The sequence below is a fragment of the Sminthopsis crassicaudata genome, chromosome 1, assembly GCF_048593235.1.
Source record: "Sminthopsis crassicaudata isolate SCR6 chromosome 1, ASM4859323v1, whole genome shotgun sequence".
NCBI classification, from domain to species: domain Eukaryota; kingdom Metazoa; phylum Chordata; class Mammalia; order Dasyuromorphia; family Dasyuridae; genus Sminthopsis; species Sminthopsis crassicaudata.
In genome coordinates, this window is record NC_133617.1 from 739,541,763 (window position 1) to 739,560,251 (window position 18,489).

Sequence of the window (18,489 nt, forward strand, 5' to 3'; positions counted from 1 at the left end):
TTTTTGTAGCTTTTTATTATAATTAGACTTTAAACCTGAGTTGTGGGTAGTTTGCCCTAGGTTTCAAGTCTTCCTTCCTGTTATTTTCTGAATTCTGTCCAGGGACTTAATCTCAGGGACTCGTTCCTCTCACCAAGCCATGGTTGGGCCCCCCAGCCATACTGTCCTGAACATTATCTTGTTCCGTATGCTACTGATACCACACTCCCTGGGCACATGCTCACTTTTCCCTTCCTACAGCCCCAGTTGTGGATCATCTCTGGTCAGTGCTGCTAGACCCGACTTCTGGATGTTTTCTCTGGATATCCCCCATATTGGAAGTTCTTTTTTTCATTGCCATCTCTTCGTCTTCCTTCAACATCTCACCTTTTATAAGAAACCTTTCTTAGTCTTCCTTATGGTTAGTACCTTACTTCTAAGATGGCCTTTAATTTTTCTTGTCTTGATCTTATTTGTTCCTAGTCATTTATGTTTTGTGTTCCCCCACCAGTGTGTGAACTCTTTGAGGGCAGATGGGTTTTTGCCACTTTTTCCCAAGTATTTTATCACAACATCACAGCATTTTTTTTCTTCCTTTTTCCTAATCTTGCATTTGCTTTAACCTGACAATGTTCTGACCTCACATAATGAATAATTCTAGAATAAATGCTACATTTGCAACCAGCCTTTTCTTGGTTTTAACATATAGTTTTTTTTCTTTATTAAAGCTTTTTATATTTCAAACATATGCATGGACTTCAACATTAGCCCTTGCAAAACCTTGTATTCCAGTATCCCCTGCCTCCCTCCACACTCTCCCCTAGATGGCAAGTAGTCCAATATATGTTAAATATGGTAGAAATATATTTAACATAATAGTTAATCTTATTTTGGGCACTGTCATACCATGATCAGAATTGAGTTCATAGCAAAAAAAAAAAAAAAAAAAAAAAAAAAAAAAAAAAAGCACACGTCCATTTTGTTTCCAGTAAGTTCTGCTGTACTGAGAAAAGTGACACACTTACAATTTCATGGAAGCAATATTTTAGAGAAAATTATCCATTGGAATAAAATGAAATAATTAGAAGTTAGGATAAAATGTTCCATTCCCTGATTGGTGAATGTGCACAGTAATAGGATGTACAGCAGGAATCCTAAAGCCTCAGCAGCCAAATAGTAGTGAGAGAGACATCTGCCAGCTAAGGTGGTCTGATGTGCCATTCTCTGTGTGCCAGGAGGTGTCAACTTATTGTCTTCTATTTTTTGTTGTTATTTTTCATCTTGTGATATACAGCTTGTTCACTGCGTAGCAATATAATTAGATGATTTAAATTAAAATTGTGTGCTCCTATGAGATCATCCTGTCATTCTTTTGTCCCCTCCCACCAAAAGATGCAATAAAATACTGAGATACAGTTTAGCTGAGCTGAGAAAATCAATGGATTATGGCAATTACACGAAGACAACTTTTGTAATTATTAGAGATATTTAAACAAAACTGACATTTTGTGCAATTATGTGGAATATAATTTGGGAATAGAAAATAAAATATCAGATTAAATAGTGTTAAAATTAGTTAACTATTAACTTAATTCAGCCAAGAATATAATTTTAATTTTGTTTTTAAAAAGTTTTTATAATCCTTCTTCATTTCTTGGTTTTTATTTGTATGTGCTTCTTATAAAGAGTTCCACTCTAGTGGAGTGATCAGTGAAATATCCTAAAGAAATACTCTTCTATTACTAGATGTGATCAACTACTTATTACTACCGAGGTTCCCTGAAAGAGTTCTGTAATCCTAAATGAATGGACGATTTATTTGGTATAAAATTAGACTTAGTTGTGATCTGAGACCTGATTTTTTTCTGTATTTTTATTCAGCTCGCTATATATGTTAGATAATTCACAATAATTTCTGATGAATTTTTAAATTTTTAATTTCTGATCACTGAGATTTTACATGAAAAAAAATCTCTGCTAAAATAGTACTAAAAAAGACCAAATTAATTCTAAAATCTTTAGTAACATAATTGCAGTATTTTAGTTATTTAATTGTAAAAGACCAGTAGTGGAAAGTTGTAAAATTGATTTTAAAAGCAATTGATATATTGTATATATGTTTTCATTTAACATTTTTCATTGTTATTATGTTTTACCTTTACATTAAAAACCCATAACTTTGTAACAAACAATTATATAAATAAATAACTTATTGTCCTTGTGTTATAATATAGAAAACCAGAGTTGAATCTTATAAAATTTTATGTGAGGCTTATTAGAAGTAGCTATTGCTTTTTTTTAAAATTTTTTTTAATTTTAGACTTGTGAAATCTATAGAGTAGGATAGAGACTTATTTTGCATTTTTTTACATAAAATCCAAGTATATTTAAGGGCATACTTAATTTAATATGTGCATATCTTAATTATAGAAGACAGTGTTCTTTATTTGAAATTAAATGTGGAAAAATTTACTCCCTAGTAGTTCTTAACATTTGAAATTGGGATATTAAAATAGATAGCTGCTTAGTTGCGTTGTGTTGTAACATCATTATGTTGTAACTGGGTAGTTTGTGACAAAACTGTATTCTAGGCCTACCTCAGCCACTTTCCTGAAGTCAGTGACTTAGCCTTGATGCTGAAATGTCCCACACTGGAATTTCCTTCTTAAGTTGTAGACTACTTTTGGTTCCTGGTGGTTGGAGGGACCCCCTACTGCCGACATTCCTTATGCTGAGGACACAAGGGTTAGAAGCCTTAGTTTATATAACTTGTCCCTGTGCATGGATTCTTCAGAGACACATGTTAGCCCTGATATTCTTGTATGGCAGGTAGGTGGTAAATACTGCTATCCCCACTTTGCAGATGCAGACAATTGAGGCAGTGAAAGAGTAAGTTGCCGGTTCCAGGCCCTGCACAGGGAGGAGAATCCTGATCTCCTGATTCCCCACTAATCTCTCCAAAGTCCTCAGCACATGGAATTCTCAGGTAGGGAAATCGGATTTCACAGTCAGCATTATAATTTTCTCCTGAAGGAGCAGATCAGAATTCTTTTCTGTCAGCACGTGGAGTCTTTCCCATTGTCAGTATATTCTTAGAGACTCCTAGTATGCATCCTTGCTACTAAGATTTAGCATAATCGATATAAGATTCTGAGATGAAGAAAGAACAGTGCATCATCAGAACTTCTATGCTGCTTTTATATTATAGACGTCATTTGGGTAATTATTTCATGATTTTGAATTCCCTACAATTTGGTTAGTTAATACTACTAGCATTTCATGAAAGTCATTCCCCTCGTGGAGACATAGGGTGCAATAATTCAGCTTCTTTAGCATGGCCACTGCTAAATCTCTGCTGCAGAATCTCTGAATGTGGGCAAGGGTATACACTATTACTTTCCTCCTACAAAAGTCTGTGTCAGCCTTCACAAACATGTATCCTTCAAATAGGATGAATCTGAGCAAATTCCTGGGAACGCATTAGGTCTCTAATGCATTATAGATTTCTTTTTTTTTTTTTTTTTTTGGTGGAATCCATATAGATTGTGTGCAGATTTTTATCCTTTAATTCATTTTAAAAAACCATTGTGTATATGAAATTCTATAGATTTGTTTTAAGATTGCCTTCCTTACAAACTACCTTCTGCATTTAAAAAAAGTTTCTGGCATCATTATTACCTCTATTTATCTCCCCACTCTCACAATTAACAAAGTATTAAAAAGAAGAGGAAAGAATCATTTTATAAATAAGTATAGGCAAGCACAATGAATTTTAACAGCACCTTGGTTTTTTTTTTTTTAAATAATGTGAAAAGGAGATTTAGAGTTTGAGAATATTTTTGTATTCTTTTGTGTGTTCAAGTTCAGTTTTTTAAGGTGGCCTTTATGTTTAAATTTACAGCAGATCTTACTTATGTTATGATTACATGAATGATGATAAAACTGATAAGCAACAGAACTCAGGCCAAACAGAATGGTCAACAAGATGATTAAAGTTGAAGCCCATAGTCTTTCTTTTTAAACTCCCACACCTGAAAGTGACATGGACAATCATTCCAATAGGTGCTTTTGTAATTAGCAGAGTTTCTATGAACTCAGTTCTGATCATTATGTGACAGTACCTAAAATAAGATTAACTATATGTTAACACACAAGAAAAGGCTGGTTGCAAATGTAGCATTTGTTCCAGAATTATTCATTTATGTGAAGTGAGAATATTGTCTGGTTAGGTGGGTTTTCTTTAACTTGTGGTACAAATGTTTGCTAAGTATATTTTTAGAGATGCTTGGTGAAAAGCGTTTACTAAATGAAAAAAAATTAAGATGATTTTAAAAATTCATTAAAAACATGTAACTTTATAATGTCAGTGTTAAGATTATATGTTTATCCTTTTTCTACACTATTTATTAAACAGTAGACTAAAGGTTTATAGGAAGTTATTATGTGAATAGATGTTTTTTGGGGAAAAAACTGATTTTATTATAGGCAATTCTTCCCTAAGAAAAAAGAAAACCTAAAAAAAAGAAAGAAAGAAAAGAAGCAGAGAACCTAGCATTTCATGAGAATCATTCGCCTTGTAACTGAGATATAAGTAATAGGTCCTATTCAGTTTCTTTAGCATGGCCACTTAGGGGAATGCTGCAGAAACTCTGGATATGGGCATATAGGCATTAAGAAAAGTTTATTTGTAATAGATTTTTATTTTTCCAAATACATGCAGAAATAGTTTTCAACATTCACTTTTGCAAAATCTTGTATTTCAGATTTTTTTCTCTCTCCCTCCTCCCATAGAAATCAAGCAATCCAGTATAGATTAAATATGTTCAATTCTTCTAAACATATTTCTATATTTTTCATGCTGTGTACGCGCATGTGCACACACACACATAAAATCAGAACAAAAAGGTGAAAGAAAAATAAACAAGCAAATAACCACCACTAATTGTGAAAATATTCTGCTTTGATCCATATTCAGTCTCTATGGTTCTCTCTCTTTCCATAAATCTATTGGAATTGCCTTGAACTACTTCATTGTTGAAAAGAATCAAGTCCATCAGATTGATTATCATTGTTGTTGCCATGTATAATGTTCTCATGGTTCTGCTCTTTTCACTTAACATCAGTTCATGTGAGTCTCTCCAGCCTCTATGAAATCATCCTACTTCTCATTTCTTATAGAACAATAATATTCCATAACATTCAGATACCATAACTTATTTAGTCATTCTCCAACTGATGGGCATCCATTCAGTTTCTAGTTTCTAGCTACTACAAAAGGGCTGCCACAAACATTTCTGCACATGTAGGCCCTTTTCCCACCTTTAAGATCTCTTTGGGATATAAGCCCAGTAGAGACACTGCTGGATCAAAGGGTATGCACAGTTTGAAAGCCCTTTGAGCATAAAAACCCCGTAATTTCTGAGGAATCAAGGTTACCAGTGATTGAAAGGAAAATTAAGGGACTAAGAGTCAAGGCAAGTACATGTGAATAATTCTCATTTTGAGGAAAAGTATAGTCAGAAAAGGATGGTGTTCTGCTGTATAGTGAGAAAGATAAAAATTGGATCATTGACTTTTGCACTATTAGCTATGGACTGTCAAAAGACCTAGAGAAAAGCTTCCAGTTTGTTGGATAGTCTGTGAGATCTCTTTGAGAACATAGACAAGAATGAAACAGAATGGGAAGGCATAAATGTCTGTGGAAGCGGACTACCTAAATTAGGAATCAGTGCCTTGTTAGAGTATCAAAGGGTATATTTGACAGCTAAATAAATACCAATTACTAGGTTTGATTTAAGGCAGTATAGAACAATACCCCAAAAAGAAGTCCAGCTTTTTAAACTATGGGTTGTGACCTTAGATGGGGTCTTATGGGATTGTGAAATTATAATTTGTTGTCAGTCAATATTTGATTTTTATACCTGTTTTATATATCTTTATCCCTGAGGTCATGTAAAAATTTCTTGGGTGAAAAGGGGCCATGAGTGGAAAAAGTTTAAGATGTCTTGCTCTAGAGCCTGGAAATAAGATAGGTTCATTGAAGCAACAACACTACTGAGTGGCCCAACTAGATTAAAATGTAATTGGGGAATGTTAAACAAAGGAATAAAAATATGAAAGAATGTAGGCATGTTTTACTATGTCAGAATTCAGTTCACAAGAATTCTTATGTACATTAAGGCTTCATTTCTGAGTTCCATATCATTGATTTGAGTGAATATTCTTGTAGAGAGTCTTGAAAATTAAGCTAAAAAGTTTGGATGTAGTAAACTGAGCTCATGGACTTTTAAAAATATATTTAATAGTTGTATTTCAGTACAGTTGGTTTTCCTTGGAATCTGATGTGTTTGATAGATTTCAAGCTATTCTGAAGAAGGACCCATAGACTTTACCAGACTTCATAGCATAAAAAAGGGAAAGAGAACCCTTGGTTTAGAACGGAACTGTCAAACCCGCTGCCTACACTTTGATTTTCTTCAGATCATTAGGCTTCTTGATAGGCTGATTCAAGGAACTTCTCTTGATGTTAAAAATATGGTTAAAAATATGGTTTCCTGTACTTGGGATCAACTTGGGATCATTGAAAGTACTATATACCTTTTCCTCATGCAACAAAACTTTTGAGTTCAGCCCAATTAAAATGTTTAACAAAAACAGTGCAACATAGATAATGTTAATTTGTGATTTTTAGTCAATATAGAATACATTTCTGTTTAAACTTAACACTTTTGGTCCATGGTAGGTAATTGGTGCTTTAAATAGATAAAGTGAAAAGAAAAAGAACACTGGGTGGGAAAAAAAAAGCATCTCAAGTTGCTTTAGAGATATAAAAATAGCAGGAAAACTTTCATTTTTTTTCTTAAGTAGCAAAAGGGTATCCTACTTCACCTTCTTCCAAGGCATAGAGCCCTAAGCTAAAACCTATGCTAAGTGGTGTAAATTGGTTTCCACCCAACCTTTATTCTTCTTGTAGACTTAACCTCAAATTAAACAATGATTCAGGCTATTTACACCTCCTCTAGTGCTAACTCATGGCCTCAAACTCTCTGTGAAGGGTCCTGTTAGCATCCTATACATCTTCTACTAGATCTTTGACCCCCTGAGAACGAATGCCCTTAAAGTGTTGACACTGTTGCTCTCACCTCTCATTGTCTACATGATTGACTCCCTCCCCCCGATCCCAGATCTTCTGAATGAAATATTTTGCACTTCTTGCCCACAGGTCATTGTTGGTTTTAAATTGCTGCCTACATAGGCTGACCATCTCTGTTTCTCTGTTGTCCTTTGGGTCTTCTGCCTACTTTGATTTTTTTTGGATTGTGGGATTTCTTGATGGGCATCCATGGAGCATCACCTGACCTTAAAAATATGCTACACTACTTTCCTCATGCAATCTCTCCTGTGCTGTTCTTCCTACTCACTTCATTGGACTCAATTCATTGTTTGTCTCTATTCTCTGCCTAAAACACAGCCCCACAAATAGCTTAACAATGGAGAAGCTGTTTAACAGCCACTGAAACACTTTCCTTTTTTAATGATAATGGAATCAGCAACACATATGGACTCTAATATCGCCATCCCTTCTTCAGCATGAGGGACTAGAATGGCCCTAGAGCTTTAAAGCAAAGATGGGAAGAGCATCCATATTAGATAAAGATGCCCAGATGATGTCTATGTTGGAGACATCCCAGTTCAGAGGGCATGATTGGGAACATTTCTCAGTATATTTGAAAGGGGGAAATACTAATTGGTTGGACACTATCACAGAATTAATTCTTACTGAATAAGTAATCTAGAGAATATCAATAATTACATATGCATATAGCTACTTTTCTCTATAAATTTTTAAAAATGACTTTTTGGTGTTAATATTACCTAAATTTTCCAGTGTATCTCTTCCTTTCCTTGTCCTAGAGCGCCATCCCATAGAAGAAGAAATTGTTTTTTGATATGTAATATTTTATCCCCCTAAGTTATATGTAAAACAATATTTTATATTTGTTTTTAAATTCTCTTCCTTCCTTCCTCCTCACTCCTCTCCCCACTGAGAAGGCACATGCGAAGTTGTTATAAAACATTTCCATAAAAGTCATGTGATAGAAAACGTAGATTCCACCTCTCAAAAGAATCTCAAGAAAAATAAAGTAAAAAATATCTTTCAATCTGTATTCAGACAAAATCAGTTCTGTCTCTGGGTGTGGATAGCATTATTCATCATAAATATTTAGAATAGTCTTGGATCATTGTATTGTTGAGAATAGCAAAGTCATTCACAGCTAACTCATCCCACAGCATTGCTATTATTTTGTACACAGTACATTCATATTGTTTAAGCTCATGAAGGACTTTGACACGTTTTTTTGAGAGCATCCTGTTCATCATTGAAAAGATATTCATCAGAAATAGTGTTTCATCATAGTCACATGTCACAGTTTATTCAGCCATTTCTCAATTGATGGCTATCCCCTCAATTTCCAATTCTTTGCTCTAAGAAAAGAGCTTTTATCAATATTTTTGTATGTATAGGTAGGACCTTTTCCTTTTTTTAAATTTTTTGGGATACAGGCTTAGTAGTGGTCTTGTTAGGCCAAAGGGTATGCATGATTTTATAACCCTTTGGGCATAATTCCAAATTGCTACAAAATAGTTAAATCAGATCACAATTCTACCAACAATGCATCAATGTCTCATTTTCTCCACATTTCTTCCCAACATTTGACATTTTCCATTTTCTAGGATATTAGACAGTCTAAGAAATAAAAGGTCATAATTCAGAATCTTTTAAATTTGAACTTCTCCAATCAGTAAAAGTTGAGTATTTTTTTTCATATGCCTATAGTTAGTTTTGATAACTTCATTGGAAAACTTCATCATTTATCAATTGGGGAACGGGTCTTAGTTTTATAAATTTGACTCAGTTGTCTATATATTTGAGAAATGAGGCCTTTATCAGAGAAACTTGCTTCAAAAAGTTTTTGGACAGTTATTGTTTTTCTCCTTGCCCATTTTTCTATTTTTCTCTCTCATTTGACCCTGTGTCTTTTCAAACGTGTTTTACATCGGACTACCCTCTTCCTCAATATGCCCTTCTATGTGTCACTTTCCTTCCTTTCTTGTATCCTTTTCCCCTTCTACTTTCTTGCAGGGAAAGAGAGATTTCTATATCCATATTAAGTGTGTGTGTGTGTGTGTGTGTGTGTGTGTGTGATTCCCTCTTTGAGCCAGTTCTGATCAGTGACGTTCATTTATTCTTCCTCCCTTCTTCCCTTTACCCTCCACTCTAAAAGCTTTTTCTTGCTTCTTTTATGTGAGAGAATTTATCCCATTCTACCTTCCCTTTCCCTTTCTCCCAGTACATTTTTCTCTAATCCCTAAATTTAATTTTTTCAGATGTTATCCCTTCATGTTTAACTCATACCTGTACCCTCTGTCTATATTCTTCCTTCCAACTAATAATAGAAATGAGAAAGTTCTTATGAATTATAGGAATATAAATAGATTAGCCTTATTAAGTCTCTTATAATTTCTCTTTCTTGATTACTGTCTTATGCTTCTGAGACCTGTATTCAAAAGTCTATTCAGTCTGGTCTTTCATCAAGAATGCTTGAAAGTTATCCATTTCATGGAATGTCTACATTTTTCCTTAAGGGATTTTATTAAGTTTTGCTGAGGTAGGTGGTTCTTGACTGTAATCCTAGTTCCTTTACCCTTTGGAATATTATATTCCAAGCCCTTCAGTCCTGTAAAGCAAAAACTGCTAAATCTCATGTTATTCTGACTGTGGCTCCACAATACTTAAATTATTTAGTTCTGAATGCTTGCATTATTTTCTTCTTGATTTGGAAGTTCCAGATTATGACTGTAATATTCTTGGAAGTTTTCATCTTGATATCTCTTTCAGGAGGGTATCAGTCAATGCTTTCAATTTCTCTTTTACCCTCTGTTTTTAGAATACCAGGATAGTTTTTCTTGATAATTTCTTGGAAAATGATGTCTAGGCTCTTTTTCTTAAATGTGGACTTCAAGTAAACAATTTTTAAATTATCTCTCTGAATCTATTTTCCAGCTAAGTTTTTTTCCCCGATGAGATATTTCACATTTTCTGTTTTTTTTTTCATTCTATTGGTTTTATTTTGTTTGATTTCTCATAAAGTCATTAACTTCCGTTTGCTCAAATCTTATTTTTAATAAATTATTTTCCTCACTGAGTTTTTGTTCCTCCTTTTCCATTTGACCATCTTTGCTTTATTTAAGGCATTCTTCTCCTCATTAGCTTTTTGTACATTCTTTTGCATCAATCTCATTTCTTTTCCCAATGTTTCTCTACCTCTATTGCATTATTTTCAAATCCCTTTTGAGCTCTTCCATAACCTAAGACCAGTTCATAGTTTTCTTGGAAGCTTTGGATGTAGGAACTTTGACTACTTTGTTATCTTCTTATGATTGTGTGTTTTGATTTTTTTTTTTTTTTTTTTTTTTTTTTTTTTGCTGTAGTAACTTTCTGTGGTCAGAATATTTTCTTGGCTCATTTTCCCAGCCTTTTACTAGACTTTTAACTGTTTGCTAGAGTAGAGTTCTGCATAATATTTTCACTTTTTGGTTGTTTGCTTGTTTTTTTAATTGTAGTTTTTTTCCCCGTTTTGATCTGGTTTTTCTTGTGCTACATGACGAATATGGAAATATGTTGAGAAGAATTGCAAATGTTTAAGCTGTACTGGATTGCTTGCTATCTGGGGGAGGGGGGAAGGAAAGGGAAGGAGAAAAAAGTTGGAACACCAGATTTGATAAAGATTAATGTTGAAAACTATTTTTCATGTATTTGGAAAAACAAAATACTATGGAAAAAATAAAATAGGCCTCTGTTTCTAATATAAAAACATAGTGCAATATCCCAAGCTTCAGGGGGTTTATGCAGCTGTTTTCAGAGATCATTCTAGGGAGCTGTAAATTTTCAGTTCTTTCAAAGTGTTATGGTCCAAGGAGAAGTGTTTGCTGCTCTCCGGGCCTATGCTTTAATCTGTGAGTAACAGAACGTCTCTTTTCTACCCTGGAGTTGTGAGAAGGGACCCTGCTCCACTGTGGCCCTGGGTCTAATGCTAGTAAAGAGACCTTCTGACCAGCTGCTGAACTCCTTTACCTCTGAAAGCCATTGCCATTGCCACCACGGTTGATTCAGTGGCTCACAAGGCCCGCTCCTACTTTACTGCAGCTCCCCTCACACCCTAGCATGACAAACGTTTCGCAACAGACTTCCAAGTCTTGGCATCTGTGGGCTCAGAGGTCTGGGGACTAAGCTGCCGCCACTGGTGTCCAGGGTTCCCCACTCCTGCTTTTCTGGGGCTGGAGCTGGGGCTGTGCTGGCTCCTGGGGCTGTACCTTCCTCCCTCCCTGGTGCAACAGACTTTTCCTGCTGATCTTCCAAGTTGTCTTGGGCTAGAAAATTGTTTCACTCCATCTTCTTGTGGGTTCTGATGCTCTAAAATTCGTTCAGAATCATTATTTAAAGTTATTTGGAGGGGTTTGGGGGAGAGAGCAGGCCAGTCCCTGCCTTTACACTGCACCATAAGAAGGAATTTTTAAAAATGAAAAAAAAACCACATTAGTAAAACCCACTAACAATTAAAAGGCTTGACTTGATATGTAGTGTTTGACATGTGTGGTTTCCCAGCTCACATCCTCACCTCATAAAGAAACAATAAGGGATCCCTTCTTATATCTCTTTATTGGGGGCCAACTTTGGTTATTATAGTTTTCATCATTCCATTTTGGTATATTATTCTTTGTGTTTAAATTGTTCTTGTCTTTGTATATGTTGTTTTCTAGAATTCTATATTATGCCTGTGGTCTTCTCTATTTATCATGGTCGTTTGTCACAGTGCAATGACATTTTATTTTATTCATATATCACAAGTTGTTTACCCATTTACCAATTCCTCAGGTAATGGGAATTTACAATCCCCTCCAATTTCATGATATTATAAAAAGTGCTTTTCCTCTTTTAAATTTTAGTGTTTTAGGGGCCTGTGTCAATGACATTGGGACTTAGGCCTAAGCAGTAGAATCTCTGTCATATTAGTCATATTGGATACTTTCTTTTTATGATTCTAAATTGCTTCCTAGAAGGATTATATTAAATAAAAAAAAAAAAAAACAGTTCATTATTTCCCCCTTCACTGAGAGGTAGATTTACAATGCATTCTTTGATAAAATAAGCCAGTCTATATTAAAAGTTTGCTCCAACAAGTAGAAATGATTTTTGCAGGAAGTCTGGGAACGTTTTGCTGCTTTAATCTGCACTAGCAATCTTTCTTGATACTTGTGCATTTTGAAATTCCGCCCTTTTTAAAAATCATGCATACCAAAGACTTGCTTGCTCCAAATAGCTGTGTTCATTAATTTTTCTTCTTTTTACATTTATATCTTCAAAAGGGTTTTGAGCTTCACAATTAAAGGAATATTGTTCTGAGTCATTCATATAGTTAATATTTTCTTCATCTCTAGGATCACAGTTTCTTTGTTTCAACAGATAAATCAACTTCATGGGGGAAAAAAAACCCAAACAATTCATTAGTGTTCCAGTCTTCCTGCAAACCTTCCAACATTGATGAGTCACATCTTTTTCATCTTTTTTCAATTTGGAAGGTAAAACCTAAAATAATTAGTTGCGTGAATTATTTTTTCATATCATTGTTAATAGTTTGCATTTCTTCTTTTGAGAACTTTTCATATTCTTTGGCTTATCTTTTTTCTTTGGCTTATCTTTTAGGGAATGGCTTTTGATTTCTAATATTTCTGTTAGTTGTCAGCATCTTGGTGATTAGACTTTTATTAGAGATATTTAACACTAAGGTTTTTTTCCCCCAGTTGATTATTTCTTTTCTTAGACTAGTTGCATTACTTTTGTGCACGCAAAAACTTTTCAGTTCCGTGTATCTATAAAATCTTTGTGAGTATAATATATGTCTATGCCAAAGAAAGGAGAAAAGGCTTTAAAATTATGTAATAGCATACTACATCTTTATAGCTATCCTATTGATTCAGTGGTGCAGAGATTAGAAGACTCCTTGTGTTTATTGCTGACTGGTAAAGAGCAGTTGATTTAGTAGTGAGAAATACTGTCCTTCAGCAAGTACAGCATCCATCGCAGGTGCTTCATTACCATCATCCACATTACTCCTAACACCATCCTCTTCTATCTCAATATTAATTTACCTGAGCTTAGGATAAAAAGACACAAAGAGACATAGTTGGCCAAGTGCCACAAATCCCATGGCAAGATGGAATCTAGACCCTCTATCCTTCCCTGACCTGGCTCTTAGGGAGGCAGTTCAAGATAATTCTGTGTTCTTGTAGCCTAAAAAGGAAAGGGGCAAATTGAGCAGGAGATCTGTTTGACATCATTTTATTTAAGCTTGTTTGCTGTAACAGTTGGTTTCCATCAGTTAAATTTCTATATATAAATATTAAAATTGAAATTGATGTCTTATTGTATCCCTTGTTTAAATAGGCCAATTTGAATGTTTTAATTGCATTTGTTTAATAAATCTTTATTACGTACATGCTAGATACCAAGCACTCTTGGGTTCTAAGGATACAAATACAAATATGAGACAGTCTCTGCCCTCATGGAACTTATAGTCTCCTAAGGGTATAGAGCATGTTCCCAGAAAAGTACATATAGGACACATACACAATAAATACATAGTTTTGGAGGAGGAAGGATGACTAACAGTTGGGGGAATCAAAAAAGATCTTTTGAGAGGCAATATGGGAAAAACAGATGGTATGGGAAACAGCAAACAGTCTGGGTTGGCCAGGATGTAAAGTTTGTGAAGGAGTGCAGTATGTAATCAGCCTGGAAAGATAGACTGGAGCTAGATTCTATAGAGCTTTAAATGCCAAACAGGATTGCCTACCTTTTTATCTTTTTTATTTTTCTGGATTTGAATTAATTTTGATCTTTATCCTAACAAAGATCACTGAGAGTTGATTTAGGAATAATTACCACATCAATATTTAGTTGCTTATTGTTTGTTTTGGTTTGGAGATGTAATTCAATGATCTCCATGACCAGTGCCTTTCTATTCTTTTCATGAATGAAGTATTCATGTATGAGCATGAGACATGGGGCTTCTATGCTCCATGTCTTTTGACTTCTCTTATTTAACTCTCCCAATATTTTTCTTCATTTCCCCCAATTCTCTCTTTTGTAAATTAAATTGTCTACTATTTGAGGAATTTGGAGGGTCTTCTTCTCCCCCTCTCTTAAACAAATGGTGCATAAACCAAAATTATTTTCATGGCCTTTTTGCAAATATTTATCATGAGTATCATAATGCAAGCTCACCAAATGTACCACTAAATTTTATTTCTTGGTGCATTTGACTACATGATCAACCGATTTCTTTAATATCCTTATTTGTCTTTCTAAGAGTATCTTGGGAGCCAGCCTTCCATCTCCTGTTTTCTTTATCTATTTAGGTTTCATTTATAGAAAGAAAATCAAGAGTGGTATAATTCAGTTACCTTATACTAAGGTTCTTAATTTTTTTTTTTTTTTTGCATCACAGTCATGGGTATTCTGGTAAGACTTTTGGACCCTTTTCAGAATCTTTTTAAAAGCATAAAATAAAATGCACATAAAATCATGAAGGAAGCCAGTTAGATTGAAATACAATTATTAGCTATTTTTAAAAGTAAATACAAGGACTCCAGGTAGAGAAGTCTTATAGTCTTATAATATATCACTGGACAAAGACCTCACATTTATAGAACCAATGGCTTAGTTAATGTTTTTAGACATCTTAAAAACTAATTCGAGGTATTCTTCGTCATTCTTGTTATTGACTACAGTAGGGGAATGAAGCCACCAAGGAGTGAGGGCTGTTTGGTAGTATTCATTGTTTCATGAATCGCCATGGCCAAACTTTTCTCACTAAGTGTCCAATCTCTTAAAAATGAACCTCTCTGGCTGTAACCTGGTCCTCAGAAATTAAGCTCCATCTGTGATGGAGAGGGTCCTCTGAGCCTTTCAGGAAGAGTGGAGCTTGCCAGATCTACTCCTTGCTGACCTTTGAGGATCCCTAGTCACCCTCAGGCTATGGTGAGGCTTCAGAGGACTTTGGGGAGGGCCAGTTTTAATCAAGATTGTACTGTCAATTTTCAGATTTAAGGGAGGTCAGCACTTGATTATTTAGGTTAAATCTTCTTCAAGTTGTTTTTTCCATTCTTTCCATTTCTTTGTATCTCATGACTTATTAGCATTACTTTCTTTAGGATGATGGCATAAAGTTTGAGTGATTCAGTTGGATGTTTGTTAGCTTCCCTATCAAAGACTCATAGAATCTCACAATTGTAAGTGACCTTAAGAGAAATCATCTAGTTCAGTTTTACTAAACTTACTAAATTTACTTAATAAGTGGTGAAAAAGATAATACTTTTTGTTTCAAGGCCTTTGGTGAGCAAAGCCTACCACCCTCAAAAGAGCCCTGATGATTCTCATCAGGAGAAATTTTTCTACAGCTGGCTTCATTTCAGTTTCCCTAACTCAGCACTTCAGTGACTAAGCCGAAGAAGTCGAATCAGTTGGCCTCATGATGGCCCTTCAAAGTCCTGAAGGTGCATTTCTTCCTTTCTTCTCCTTTGTTCCCCTCCCCCCCCAACTGAACGTCTCCAGCTCTCTCAGCCAGAGCTGATGTGCTCTCTGCAGCCCCTTCATTATCCTGAGTACTTTCCTCTGGACATTTTTCCAAATGATTAATGTCTCTCCTCAAATGTGGTATTGAGAGTTCAAATGTCAGCTGACCAGAGCACAGTCCCATCTCTTTCCTTCTGTTCATCACTTCTCTTCTCATATTGCAATAGCTTTTTTAGCTACCACAACCCAGTGTTGATTTATTTTAATATCTTTTTCAGAAGAACTGTTGCCTAATCTCACATCCCCTCTCTTATAGTTGTGAAGTTGATGATTTTGAACCCAAGTAGAAGACTGTACTATTATCACTATGAGATCCATTTTCTTTGATCCCTCAGTCTTCTAACCTATCAAAATCCTTTGGTTTCTTGTCATCTAGCTTGTCAACCAGTCTTTGTAGCTTTGTGTGGTCTGAAAAGGTATGAAACATGTCATTTGTGCATTTTTATCTAAATCATTAACAACTGTTGAATGCCTAGAACAAATCCTTAGGACACTTCTTTTTCCTAACTTATGCAAAATCATTAATGTGGACTCTGGGCCTGGTCATTCAGTCAATTTTAAAACCCTCTACTTAATTAGGAATGTCCTGCTTCACAAATCTCTATCTTGTCTTTAAAATAGTATCAGGGACTAAGGATTTTGTCAAATTCTTGGCTAAATTTCTATAATAGAGAGACAGAGATATATTTGTGTGTGTGTGTGTGTGTGTGTGTGTGTATACATGTATATAAATATAAATAAAGGCAGAGATGATATCTAGGTTATTAATGAAGTTTTTTGGTAAAATATAGAAAGGCTTCAAAAAACAAAAAGAAAGAAAGAAAGAAAAGAAGAAATTGGACCTAGAAAGACAGAAAAAGAAAAAGTATCACAGAAATCCTGGAGCTCATTCAGGAAGATGAGGTTCATCCTGAAGAGAAGGGGGGTGAGTGCTTGAATTCCAGGGGATGACGACATGGAGTCATCTGTACCCGCCAGCAGGTGAGACTCAGCTAGTGAGGTCAGAGGTAAAAAGGGGCGGTCATTGCTTGAACTGATGTCAGTAAGAGTTGTCTGTGATCCCTGATGGTGTGTGTGTGATAAAAAACTTCCCAAGCCTTGCCTGGACAGGGTGCTCAAAGGACATATAGACAGCATAGGTCTGAAGATATAGATAAATCTCTCTCTTATGTGTGTGTACATGTTTATTTCTACACCCATACAGATATATGTGCAGATTATGTTTATATGTATGTATGGAGCATTGCCTTCTTATCTAATAACTGTCAAAAAGGAAATTGTATAATTATATAATGAATTATATAACGAAGCCTAGTAGGTGTTTTGTAATGCTAACTTTCTGTTCCAGATGTTGAATAATCATCCTTTAATAATAAATTTGAGAAAATTTGGTAGAAATTCAAATTAAAGCCGCTTGCATGGTTTTTAGGTACTATTCTATTCCATCTTAAAAAAAAAATTAGTTCAGCATTCCCTTTTTGGCTTAGAATCCCTTCTTAGGTACATTCCGTCTCTGGCCAAGAGCCCTGCCATACCTGTATTTTAGGCTGTTCTCTAGAATCGAAAATGAATTCTTAGAAACCATTGTTTTAACCAGCTGCTGTTTAGTTTCCACACCTTTTTTCTGAAGTCCTTGCCTTTGCTTGCTGATGTCTCTGGCCCCAATTTTTGTGGATTCTTGCCCATGACTAATTCTGGACAGGACTTCTAAGATCCCTTTGGCAGCAATGTCTTTTGTGGATCACTAAGGATAGTCCCGCCATAGCGAGTTGTAGGAGGTTCTTTTCACACACATCCTCAACGTGTGTCCCTGAGAGATGGCAGACCACTCTTACTGTTGTCAATTTAAGAGGTGACCGCTTCAGTGGGGACGCACCGGCCACAACAACTCCCCTTTTCCTCTGACCTTACTGGCTGAGTCTCACCTGTTGGCAGGTGTGGAATGGCTCTGTGTCATCATCCCCTGGAGTCCAAGCACTCAAACCCCTTCTTTTCAAGATGAACTTCATCCTTCTGACTGAGCTTTAGGATTTCTGTGATTCTTTTTCTCTGTGATCTTATATTTCTACACTCCGATTGCTTTCTGCCTTTCTCAGTCCTATTTCTTCTTTCTTTTTACACTGAAGTATTTCTGTGTTTTAATTTAAAAAGTTCATTTTTCTTAATAGTCTGCAGAATGTAATGCCATCCTTTTCCCCTCTCTTCTGAATAAGAGGGCAGCTTCCTCTTTGAACATGGATAACTTATTTTACTGTAGAAAGCCCAATAATCTCAGACTCTTTGCACCTCATGACAAACTTTTCTCTGTTCTCCTTACATGCTGGAGGTAAGATTCTCCATCCTTTTATCATTTTTATTAGTGGCTCTTGGGCCCACTACCCTTTTAGAATTGCCAAGGCCAGCTCCCTGGGACAGTGTGGGAAAGGGGACATTCTTCAACTCAGGAGTTCTCATTCCTTTCGTAGCAGCCTGACAGATAAACTTAATTTCCTTGAATGGGCAAGGAAAGGTGAAATTAATACCTAAAATGAAGTCTAAAAAAATTACCTATAGATTTCCTTTGTCCTTATTCTTTACTCCCACAGACTGATAGGTAAGTCTAAAATTCAAGTGAGGGAAGAGGTAACAAAAGATCTCATTTAAAAGGCTATTTCACACAGAAGACTTTAAATTTCACTATACAGCTTTCCTAGTAGGGGAGCGTTGTTTTTATTTTTAGCACATATGCTAAAAGCTTACTTTCTGTTCTTAATGTCAGGATTCTGTATGAGATTTTAAAAACCGTATATTGGTATCATTTATAATTTCAGTAA

The 18,489-nt window shown here is 35.3% G+C and overlaps 1 protein-coding gene across 1 annotated transcript in view; it reads left to right on the plus strand.

Moving 5' to 3' along the window:
• DPY19L1 (dpy-19 like C-mannosyltransferase 1) overlaps window positions 1–18,489 on the plus strand; it is a 109,440-nt gene that overhangs the window by 51,078 nt on the left and 39,873 nt on the right. The window lies entirely within an intron of this gene.